This window comes from Arachis stenosperma, chromosome 9 (genome assembly GCF_014773155.1).
Source record: "Arachis stenosperma cultivar V10309 chromosome 9, arast.V10309.gnm1.PFL2, whole genome shotgun sequence".
Lineage (NCBI taxonomy): Eukaryota > Viridiplantae > Streptophyta > Magnoliopsida > Fabales > Fabaceae > Arachis > Arachis stenosperma.
The window spans coordinates 13,536,370-13,548,142 of record NC_080385.1 but is presented as its reverse complement, the minus strand read 5'-3'; positions in this window follow the sequence as shown (position 1 = coordinate 13,548,142).

Genomic DNA, 11,773 nt, shown 5'->3' with positions numbered 1-11,773 from the left:
TTATTTTAAAGTTAATTTTTTTAAATAAGAGTGATAAAATAATTTTTGAATAAAAATAAATCATATTTTTTATTTTTTTAAAAATTCAGAATTAATTTCTAAAAAAATTAAAAATATTTTTAAAAAATAGTATCAAACACGCATAATATAACTTTTGATACTCAAAAAAAAAAGTAACTTTTCTTACTTTCTAAACGAACTCTAAATAATATATTTTCAACATGAAAGTAGATTGATCCTCAAATTCAAAAAATATTGAACCATTGATTTAGTTATTTATGACATATATTGAATAAGAAGTGAATCTATTATAGTTAGTTACATAAAGATATATTGTATATTTGTTATTGGCGGGATAATATTTAATTTGGTCTTATAATTTATGATAAAATTTAAACTTTTTTTCTAAAATTTTAGTAAACAGACAAAAATATATATAATAAAATAATTCCCTATATTTAAGTCATAATTCTAATCAAGTCCAACTAAGTATTTTAAATTTACATGCATATATTTACAGTAGTCGTCGCTTCTTGTTTTTTTAAATTCGCGCATGTAAATTCTTCTTTTTCTTTCCTCCTCCTCCTCCTTTTCATCCTCTTTCTTCTTCTCTGATGATGCGTCTTCTTCTTCTTCTTTTTCCTTTTTCGTTATCTTTCTTTTTCGTTTTTGCCATCACCAACAACACCAACATTTTGCTAACATTTTTATTGGTTCTAATTTTCTTTTGTGCCATTATTAAATAATTTTGATGTGCTTTTATTGATAATTGAGTTTTTTTACTACTTGTTTAAACCTGAATTAATTTCGATTCATTTGTGAATTAACTGAGGTTCACCTGATGCTACTGTTAAGTATTGACCAAATTTTTTATTCCTTAAGAAATTTTGGTTCATTTCTTAGTTTAATTTAAGTTCATTTGATTTCATTCCGCTTGAATTGCTGAACTTGTGCATGTGTGGTTGTTTAGTTAGTTTTTGTTCAAATCTGAACAAATTTTTTGTTCATTTATGAATTAACTTAGATTCACTTGATGCTATTATTAAATATTGACCAAATTTTTTATTCCTTAAAAAATTTTAGTTCATTATTTCTTAATTTAATTTAGGTTCATTTGATTTTATTCCCCTTAAATTTTTGAACTTATTCATGTGTGATTGTTTAGTTATTTTTTAATCAAATATGAACTAATTTCGGTTTATCTATGAATTAACTTAGGTTCACTTGATGCTGTTGTTAAGTATTGATTAAATTTTTTATTTCTTAAGAAATTTCAGTTCATTTCTTAGTTTAATTTAGGTTTATTTAGTTTTGTTTCACTTGAATTTGCTGAACTTGTTCATGTGTAGTTGTTTAGTTAGTTTTTGTTCAAATCTGAACTAATTTAAGTTCATTTGTGAATTAACTGAGGTTTACTTGATGCTACTATTAAGTATTGACCAATTTTTTTATTCCTTAAAAAGTTTCAGTTCATTTCTTAGTTTAATTTAGGTTCATTTGGTTTCGTTTCACTTAAATTTCTCCTTCTTATCTTTCGCTTCGTCTTCTTCTTTTTTTCATCTTCTCCTACTTATTTTATTTTTTTAAAATTCTTCTTGATTTTTAAATTAAGAAAAAGAAACAAGAAGCAGAAGGAGGATGAACACGAAGAAGAAAGAAGATGAATGCGAATAAGGAGGAGGAGAAACGCGAAGATGTAGGAAGAGGAGGAGGAGGAGGAGGAGAAAAGAAACATTGAAGCGTGTATTCATGCTCTACTAATAAAACTGATATTTGTTGAGTTTGGGCCAACTTAATTGCCAAAAAGATTTAGATGTATAGCAGCTCTCATATCAAAAATATTTGATAACAAGAAAGAATTAACTAAAAACAGTTAAAACTTACTTTATTTAGTATTAATTAATTGTTGTAACAATTAATGAATATATTAAATAAAGTAAGTTCTGACTTTTTTTTGTGTGTCCCTAATATTACTGAATATATATAAAAGAGTTTGAAGTGGATAAAAGTATACACCAAAGTTCGTAATACTAAAATATAATCAAAAATTGATTTTGATAGACAAAAATATACCCTATACCTTACAGATTTATTAACGGTATGATACTTTTGTCCTTAAAAAATAAGCTTTCGTGTGTACTTTAACATTTATAATCTTTTGTATGTATTTTTGGTCATTTTTAACTCTTTTATATGTAATTTTGTCTATTTACTTTCTTAAATTTTAAATAATTCAAATTGGACCTCAAATTTATAATCGTAATTTGCATTATTCATTAATTATGTAAATTCCATAAAATTAGTAAACAATTAATTAATAAATTAATTTTAATAAAAAAATTAAAAATATAAATATTATATTGAATTAGAGTTGAGCGTATTAAAACGAAAACTTTGACATTAATTTCAAAGAATTTGACCTGAAATTGAGCCAAACGGATCAAATCGGTTGGAGAGATTGAAGAAAGCAAAGCTACCCAAAAACCTAACCCCTTTACAATTTTCAATTCATCGTAACTTTCGATCCGGAGCTCCGATTGATGAATCGTTTGCGACTATGCGTTCACTGCGACGAGCTCTACAAAACTCATGGAACAATTTGGTAGGTAGCTGACTATTCTTTTCTCAGCCACTTTCTCCCAATTTAAAAAATTTATGAGCAATTATGTTAAAAATTGTTCAATTTCGGTGTTTAGGATCAAATTAACTTGGTGGACTTGCCGGGTCTTGTCCCAATTTCCCGTTGGTAAGGTGAGAATCCTAGAACTCTAGTTAATTCATTAATTTGGTGTTTTGGGTATTGAATTTTGAGAATATGCTTGTGATAATTATGCTAGGTGCATGTAAATATGTGATATGAGACAATTGGAGATGTTGGAAGCTTAATTGGAAGCTCGGTGAGAATTCTAGTTGCTGGATTTTTGGCGGTTGAGGCTTACAAATTCGCCTTGTGGGTTATCTTGGATAAATACGCGAAAATCGAACAAGATATGATTTACGTTTCGCGTATTTAATATATAATGTTCTGCGAAAACTTAAGCTAGATGACCATAGGATAATAATGAATGTATGAGGGTGTAAATTGCTTAGTGCCTTATTGATAATTATGAACCAAGTTGAGTAGATTTGTTATTTAATATTGAGAATGAAAATTTGAATGTTAAATGATGATTTAATGATGGTTGATAAATTGAGATTAATGAATGTATATAGATGATGGATTGTTGAAGGTCTTCTTGATATAGTTGTGAAGTATGATGGATGATGGAAGGGTGTAGAGTTGTGTTGTGGTGATATTGCATGTGTTGTAACTAATTTTGAGTGTAGAAGGATTGATATTGAATGATGAGTTGATGATGATTTATGTATGTATCTATGTTGAATAGGTGAAATGAGAATCTTGTTTAATTGAAAAATGGTAGGATATGAGGTTGTTGTGGTATTGATAAGGATATATTGTGTTGATGGATATAGGTATGGTAAGTGAATTAAGGTTGAGTTTTAAAGAAAATGAAGCTAAGGTTTTGAAATTTTGTGTAAAGTTGGTTTTTGGTTGAACTTCGGCAAGCTATAATTTGGCTTCCGGACCCTTGAATTATTTCAAACCTATTTTAAATGAAAATTAGATCCGTGAAGTTTACGTCGTTCAAAGAATGGATGAAAAATGTTTTAAAACGAAAAAGTTATGCCCGTCGAAAGTTTGGACTTAAAATCTGAAATTCTGCAACATTTCTGACTTGGCAAAATTGTTTGGAAAAATGCATGTCCACGCGTACACGTGACCCATGTTTCAGCAAAATTGTATTTTATGTTTTCAAGCCTAATTTCAAACTTCTAAACCTCCATTTTTGTTTTTTTAGCCCTAAACTATAGTGGTAAGTTTAGTAATGAGCTGAAGCTAGGAAAAAGGTGATAACTTGGGAGTGAAATAATAAACTTAAATGATGAATTAGGTATAAATTGCAATGATATGAGGTGTATGTATGAGACCATGCAAAACTATGGCTATAAAGAATAAATGTAAGGAAATAATGATGATAAATGATGAGATTTGGGATGACTGTGTGTGGCCGGAATGATCGAGATGTATATGTGGCCGAAATGGTCGAGATGACAAGGTTTGGGTGTGATCCCGCTTGCGTATTAACTTGAAATGTGTTCGAATGGCAAGTTGAGGACGGAAGTTCCCTCTTTTGTCGTGATGTGGATGTGGAGAAGGTGGAAAGACACTCTCCTTCGTATTGTTTCCCCTACATTCTTCTCTGGTTGCAAGGTGGAAAGGCACACTCCTTCGATGTGGAAAGGCAATCTCCTTCGTATATCCTCCAAGAGAAGATGAAAAGGCACTCTCCTTCATTTATGATCCTCCTGGAGATGCGCAACCTAGAGACCAAAGTCTGGGTTAGCTACCAGATATGTCAGGTTCTGGTAAAGTAACTGACACGTGAGCTCACGGCCAGTAGGATAGACATTCATCATATGCATATGTGTGTTTATTTGCTATGCCTTAATTGGGAATGCCTAATTGATTATATTCTGCTAATTGTTGTAATTGTTACTTGAACTACTTATTTTCTACCTGTGCTTGCCTTGTCTGTTTGTTTTGTCTATATGAATCATCGGAGATGGAGGTACGGAGGAAAGGTGGACAGGTTTAAAGTTAAGGTTAAAGTTTAAGCTAGGTCTAGAATTCCCTAGAAGACCACCCCTTTTATGATTTCTGTTTAGTAATTTAAGCTTTATAATTTGAGAGTCGGCGTTCTAGGATTACCTCTGGCATTTCCAGGACCTTATATACTATGTTCATGGCACCTTTACCATGCTGAGAACTTCCGGTTCTCACCCCATACTATGTTGTTGTTTTCAGATGTAGGTCGAGAGACTCCTCGCTAGACGTCTGGATTCCTGAAGTGGAGTAATCCCTGGGTTCTTTTGATTATCAATTTATCTATATATATATGTACTTAGCCTTCTCTCCAAGAAACTTGATTATTTTGTCCCTCATAGAGGTTATTGGAGAGTTAAGGTTTTATTTATGTATTTTGGGTATTTTGGGATACTTGTATATGTATGTAAATATTCTCTGACCAGCCTTGCCTTCGCAGGCTGAGTCAGGAGCTAGTTATGCTATATTTTTGGCTATCTATCCACTCTTTTGCTTATTCATATCTATGATCTTTAGGTTTCTTAGCCGCAAGTATTCCGTTTTTTGAGCGTTGCGCTTTTTATTTTGTGATTTTGCTTTACCCGTTTTTCAAGGCTCCTAGTATATTATATTTTTCCGCTATTATACATATATATTTACTGATTAAAGGTCCGTAACACCACACTACCTCTATTCTACGACTTAAGCATAAAGCTTTATGTAGTAGGATGTTACAAATTTCATCTCTATTAATAGCGTGCTGATTTTACATGTTAACTTACTATGTTGAAAAAAAGAAAACGATGTCATTTTATATCCATACCTAATCTTTAACGAAATAATGTGGTTTCAACTTTATTTTATGACTATTACTAATGAGAAAGATGTGTGTCTTGTGTAAAAACATAATTTTATTGAAAATTGAATGACAATATAAAATAATCTTGTTTTATTTTATTCAATGTAAAAAGTTATCATGCTAAATCAACATATTATATATTAATAAAAACAAGTTTAAAGACTAATATGAGTTATTATTATAAAATTAGAGATCCAATTGAAATCAATCAAAATTTTAAAGTTTTATTTAAATTCAACAAAAAATTTTAAGAGACAAATTGAATATTAATTCTTTTTAAAATACTAACGAATTCATAATTTTGTTGCCAAATCTATTTCTCTAAAAGAGTGGTTCTTCTCTTCATGAAATATATATAATATTAGTGTATCATGTCATGCACACAAAAAGTTTTTTATTTATTTATTTTTTGTTAAAATTTTTAAGATTTATTGTTTAATAATTTATTTAATCTCTATATATTCTATTTATTATACAGATATTTTGAACAATTATTTGTTATATATATATATTTTTAAATAATTATTCATTATATATTATATTTTTTATAAAATTTTTTTAGTAATTATTGGAAAGATATAAATTTATATTACAATTTTGTATATGATTAATAAAAATGATCACGTACGTTACAATACAATAACATAGTTATAAATAGAATATGTTACGGCCTGTCCACCTATAGCATGGGCTGACCCGACCCAAGAACTACCCGACCCGAACGGTTGGATGCGAGGCGACCGAATGCTGACCCGGACACGCGTCCTGGACAGCTCTCTACTACAGCTGTATAAGGAAGTTTCGAGGAAGGTGCGTTCTGCCCTTGCAGGACCCACCACAGGGTCCTATTCCTCTGACTTTACTGACTTGGGCATCGGAGTGTCTTTGCAGGTGACACCCCCTTCACACCAGGATCTCGGGAAGTCGGCTGCTCCAGCTCCATCTCCGCAACCCTGAACCAGGCAAAAACCCCACCTTACCACCCGAGGGATCTCTCCCAAACCGTCCGATACCCGAGCTACCGAACAGAAAAACTAAAATAGGATGGTGTGAATTGATGAATAAAACAAAATCTATATTATTATTTTCTTAAATAGATAAGTAAGAAGAAACCAATTTAAAAATATCCTAACGTTTTCGTCCAACCTTACCTATTATTCAAATAATAAAATTCTACGTCCAAACAAAATCTTTATCTAAGTCTATCAAAATTGTTGTAACAATTTTTTAAATTACGCACTCCTTTTCTATTTTTTTCTTCTTCTCCTCCTCTTCCTCGTATTTTTTCTTCTTCTTCTTCCAAATTTACGCAGATTTTTTCTTCTTCTTCTTCTTCTTCTTCTTCTTCTTCTTCTTCTTCTTCTTCTTCTTCTTCTTCTTCTTCTTCTTCTTCTTCTTCTTCTTCTTCTTCTTCTTCTTCTTTCAACGAAGCACACGCAGACTTTTCTTCTTCTTCTTCCAAATTTACACACGCAGATTTTTTTCTTTCCTTCTTCTTCTCCTCCTCTTAGAGATTATCAATTCAATTCAATTCAATTCAGAATACCTGCGTCCATTCAATTCAATCATAATGAACCGAACATATTATTAAGGTGAAATAATTGTATAGTACTAAATGAACGGAACATTATCCATTATATAAAATCAAATTCAAAACAATTTTCTGCATAATGATCTGAACACGTTATTAAAGTAAAATAATTGTATAGTACTAAATGAAAAGAACATTATCAATTATATAAAATCAAATTTAAAACAACTTTCTGAACAATGAACCGAACACGTTATTAAGGTGAAACAATTGTATAATATTAAATGAACGAAACATTTTCCATTATATAAAATCAAATTCAAAACACCTATGTTTACAATTTAGAGATTATCAATTCAAATCAATTCAATTCAATTCGAGGAGAATTGAGCAAGCAGTTCGAGGAGGTCACGATCCAACACGTTCCGAGGGAAAGGAACATACGGGCAGACCTCCTATCCAAGCTAGCAAGCACGAAACCGGGAGCCGGCAACCGATCTCTCATTCAGGGCATGGTAAAGGAACCAGTGGTTGCCCTCCACTTGACAAAGATAGGCCCCTCCTGGATGGACCCCATCACTAATTTCCTGGAAAACGGCAAACTTCCCGATGACGAGAAGGCAGCTAAAGCGTTGAGAAGGTAGGCAGCCAAATATACGATCATACAGGGGCAACTGTTCAAAAAGGGACTCAGCCAGCCCCTATTGAAGTGCCTACATCCCAACCAAATGGACTACGTGTTCAGAGAGGTCCACGAAGGGTGCTGTGGTCACCATATCGGGGGCAAAGCCCTAGCCAAAAAGCTCATCCGAGCTGGATATTACTGGCCATCGATGATGATGGACTCCAAATAATTCGTAAGGAAATACGTCAAGTGCCAAGAGAACGCCAACTTCCACAAGGCGTCGACAACCGAATTAAGCCTATTGACGTCCTCCCGACCTTTCGCACAGTGGGGAGTCGACCTACTGGGGCCTTTTCCGGTTGGCCCGGGGAAAGTCAAATACCTCATAGTTGTTATCGATTACTATACCAAATGGATAGAGGCGGAACCACTGGCCAGTATATCCTCATCCAATTGTCGCAAGTTTATGTGGAAGCAGGTGATAACTCGATTCGGCATCCCGGATATCGTTGTCTCCGATAATAGGACACAGTTCACTGACAAGAAGTTCATGGAGTTTCTCACCGGTCTGGGCAAAAAGCAGAAATTCTCCTCTGTAGAGCATCTCCAGACGAACGGTCAAGTTGAGGCCGCAAACAAGGTCGTCTTGCTGGGCCTCAAGAAGTGGCTGGCTAACAAAAAAGGTGCATAGGCCGACGAACTCGCCTCACTTCTCTGGTCTTACCAAACAACCGAGCAGTCATTCATAAAAGAAACCCCTTTCCACTTGACGTACGGGGTGGGCGCAATGATACCCGTTGAGATCGGCGAACCGAGCCCACGATTACTTCTGAAAGGAGTAGAGGAAGCTGTGAAAAAGGACCTGGACCTGGTGGAAGAGACTAGGGAGATGGCCCATTTGTCAGAAATAGCACTAAAACAAAGAATGGCCCTGCGCTACAACACCAAAGTGCTCAAGAGAGAATTTGAACAAAACGACCTCGTCCTGCGGCGCAACGATATCGGGCTCCCGACTCAGGGTGAAGGCAAACTGGGAAGGCCGCTACAGAGTTAAAGAGGTGATTGGCAAGAGCGCCTACAAATTGGAGAAGCTCGATGGTAAAGAGGTCCCGAGAACTTGGAATGCAGGTAACTTGAGAAGATTTTATTCCTAGCTCAAACACGCCGATCAGGCTATCTGACGAGCTCAGTGATTTACTCTTGTTAAGTACTTATTATGACAATGGACTTGTTTAATCATCGACTTATGTTTTACTTGTTGAAAATTACCCTCTCATTTACTTTCGGTTATTTACGCGTCCCACGATAACAAGTTCCTCATAATACACATTAAACGGGACCACATCATGGTGCCCCGAGACTGATCACCACGGGAGCCAACTAAGCTAAAGCCATTATAAACGGCTACAGTAATAGTAAAGCCACGACTTGGCTTCATCGAAATACCAGCACAACGGTAAACAAACGCCACGACAAACCAACACCAACAAAACAGTAACAAAACAGAACAAGTACGTTCTACCAATAAGCAGTTAAATGATGATAATCACATGCCGACCGAGCGACTACTAAAGTATGTTAAAAAGATGGTTTCACAAGTTCCACAAACAAAAATACACAAGGTATATGAGATCACTTTCGGGGCATGTCGACAATCTTGCCATCCTTGATTGTTTTAAAGACCCCAATTGCCGACGTATCGAAATCCGGAGCCACGATCTTCACCTGGGCTTTGAGAGCCTCTTCAGTCATGAGAATCGCGCTTTTTTCCTCTTTCACGGTCTCTTTATGCTTCTTCTTAAGCTCCTCGGCCTCAGCTTGAGCAGCCTTAGCTGACGAGACGGCCGCATCGCGTTCTTTCTCCAAAGTAACCACTCGACCTTACGCGGCATTGAGCTAGTTCTCCAAAACCATCTCTCGCTCGGTTAGACGGGACACGGTGGCATTAGAGGTCTTTAATTTCTCCTCGGTAGACGCAGCTTTCTCCTCGGCAGCCTTCAACTTCTCCTCCGCTTTGGACAGCTGCTCCTGAAGCATTTTAACTTGAGTTTTGAATTTATTATTGGCCTTGGTAGCAGATTCGAGCTTCCTGCGCAGCGACTGCATCCCCGACAACTCGAACTCGGCCTTGCGAGCTATTGCAGCACCGCGGAGAAGGGTATGATACATCCATCGCGCCTGTCCCGTAAGGTCGGTGCCATGGAAGTGTTCCTCCGTACCAGGAAGCAACTGGGAGTCTATGAATATCCCGGCATCGAAGTTCCTCTCCATCACGGTGATGGCTTCTTCAGGACTCGAGAATGAACCCCTTCCTTGCCTCCCCTCCTTGGAAGGATTCGCGAGGTTGAAAAAGTAAAGGAAAACGTCTACGGACACCAGCAGCTCCAAATATTCACACACCATCTCGAAACAACGGATGGAAGCCCAACTGTTCGGATGCAGCTGCGACGGCGACACAGAGATCTGATTAAGGAGCACCATTTGAAAAGCGGAGAAGGGGATGCGAACCCCCCTTGGGTGAACATGGCTTTGTAAAACCAAATCAAATCGGCAACCCGAGGGGAGTGGAAATTGAGTTCGTACAGCCGTTCGTTGGGGGCAGGAACAAAGACGTCGTAGTTGGCTTCCTCGTCAGTACCCCTGCACAGGTACTCGGCCTGACGAAACTCGGTAAGTGATGAGCGGATAATTTGTATACTTTTTGGCATTGTTTTTAGTATGTTTTTGATATCTTTTAGTTAGATTTTAGTACATTTTTATTAGTTTTTATTTAAAATTCACTTTTCTGGACTTTACTATGAGTTTGTGTGTTTTTCTGTGATTTCAGGTATTTTCTGGCTGAAATTGAGGGACCTGAGCAAAAATCTGATTCAGAGACCAAAAAGGACTGCAGATGCTGTTGGATTCTGACCTCCCTGCACTCGAAGTGGATTTTCTGGAGCTACAGAAGCCCAATTGGCGCGCTCTCAACGGCGTTGGAAAGTAGACATCCAGGGCTTTCCAGCAATATATAATAGTCCATACTTTGTCCAAGATTTGATGGCCCAAACCCGCGAAGCAATCCGGCCTCAGGAATTCCAGCGTTAAACGCCGGAACAGGAATAAAAGTTGGAGTTAAACGCCCAAACTGGCATGGGAGCTGGCGTTTAACTCCAAAAAAGGTCTCTACACGAATTTCCTTGATTGCTCAGCCCAAGCACACACCAAGTGGGCCCGGAAGTGGATTTTTATGTCATTTACTCATTTCTGTACACCTTAGGTTACTAGTTTACTATTAATAGGACCTTTTACTATTGTATTAGTAGACTTTGGTAGCTATCTTCACTTTTATGCTATCTTAGATCTTTGGGAGGCTGGCCATTCGGCCATGCCTGGACCTTATGCTTATGTATTTTCAACGGTGGAGTTTCTACACACCATAGATTAAGGGTGTGAAGCTCTGCTGTACCTCGAGTATTAATGCAATTACTATTGTTCTTCTATTCAACTCCGCTTGTTCTTTATCTAAGATATCACTCGTTCTTCAACCTATGAACAAGGTGACTGACAACCATTCTTGTTCTACAAGCATTCGAGGCTTTAGTGAATATCTCTTGGATTCCTGATTGCACGATGCATGGTTGATCGCCTGACAACCGAGTGCTCGCCTGACAAACGAGCCAGCCATTCCGTGAGATCAGAGTCTTCGTGGTATAGGCAAGAACTGATGGCAGCATTCAAGAGAATCCGGAAGGTCTAACCTTGTCTGTGGTGTTCTGAGTAGGATTCAATGATTGAATGACTGTGACGTGCTTCAAACCTGTAACTTGCTGGGCGTTAGTGACAGACGCAAAAGAATCACTGGATTCTATTCCAGTAGGGGAGGGAACCACACCGGTGATTGGCAGCACTGTGACAGAGTGTGTGCATTAGCTTTCACTGCGAGGATGGGAGGTAGCTGCTGACAACAGTGAGACCCTACACGAGCTTGCCATGGAAAGGAGTAAGAAGGATTGGATGAAGGCTGTAGGAAAGCAGAGAGACGGAAGGGAAGGCATCTTCATACACTTGTCTGAAGCTCTTACACCAATGAATTACATAAGTATCACTATCTTTATCTTTTATGTTATTTTC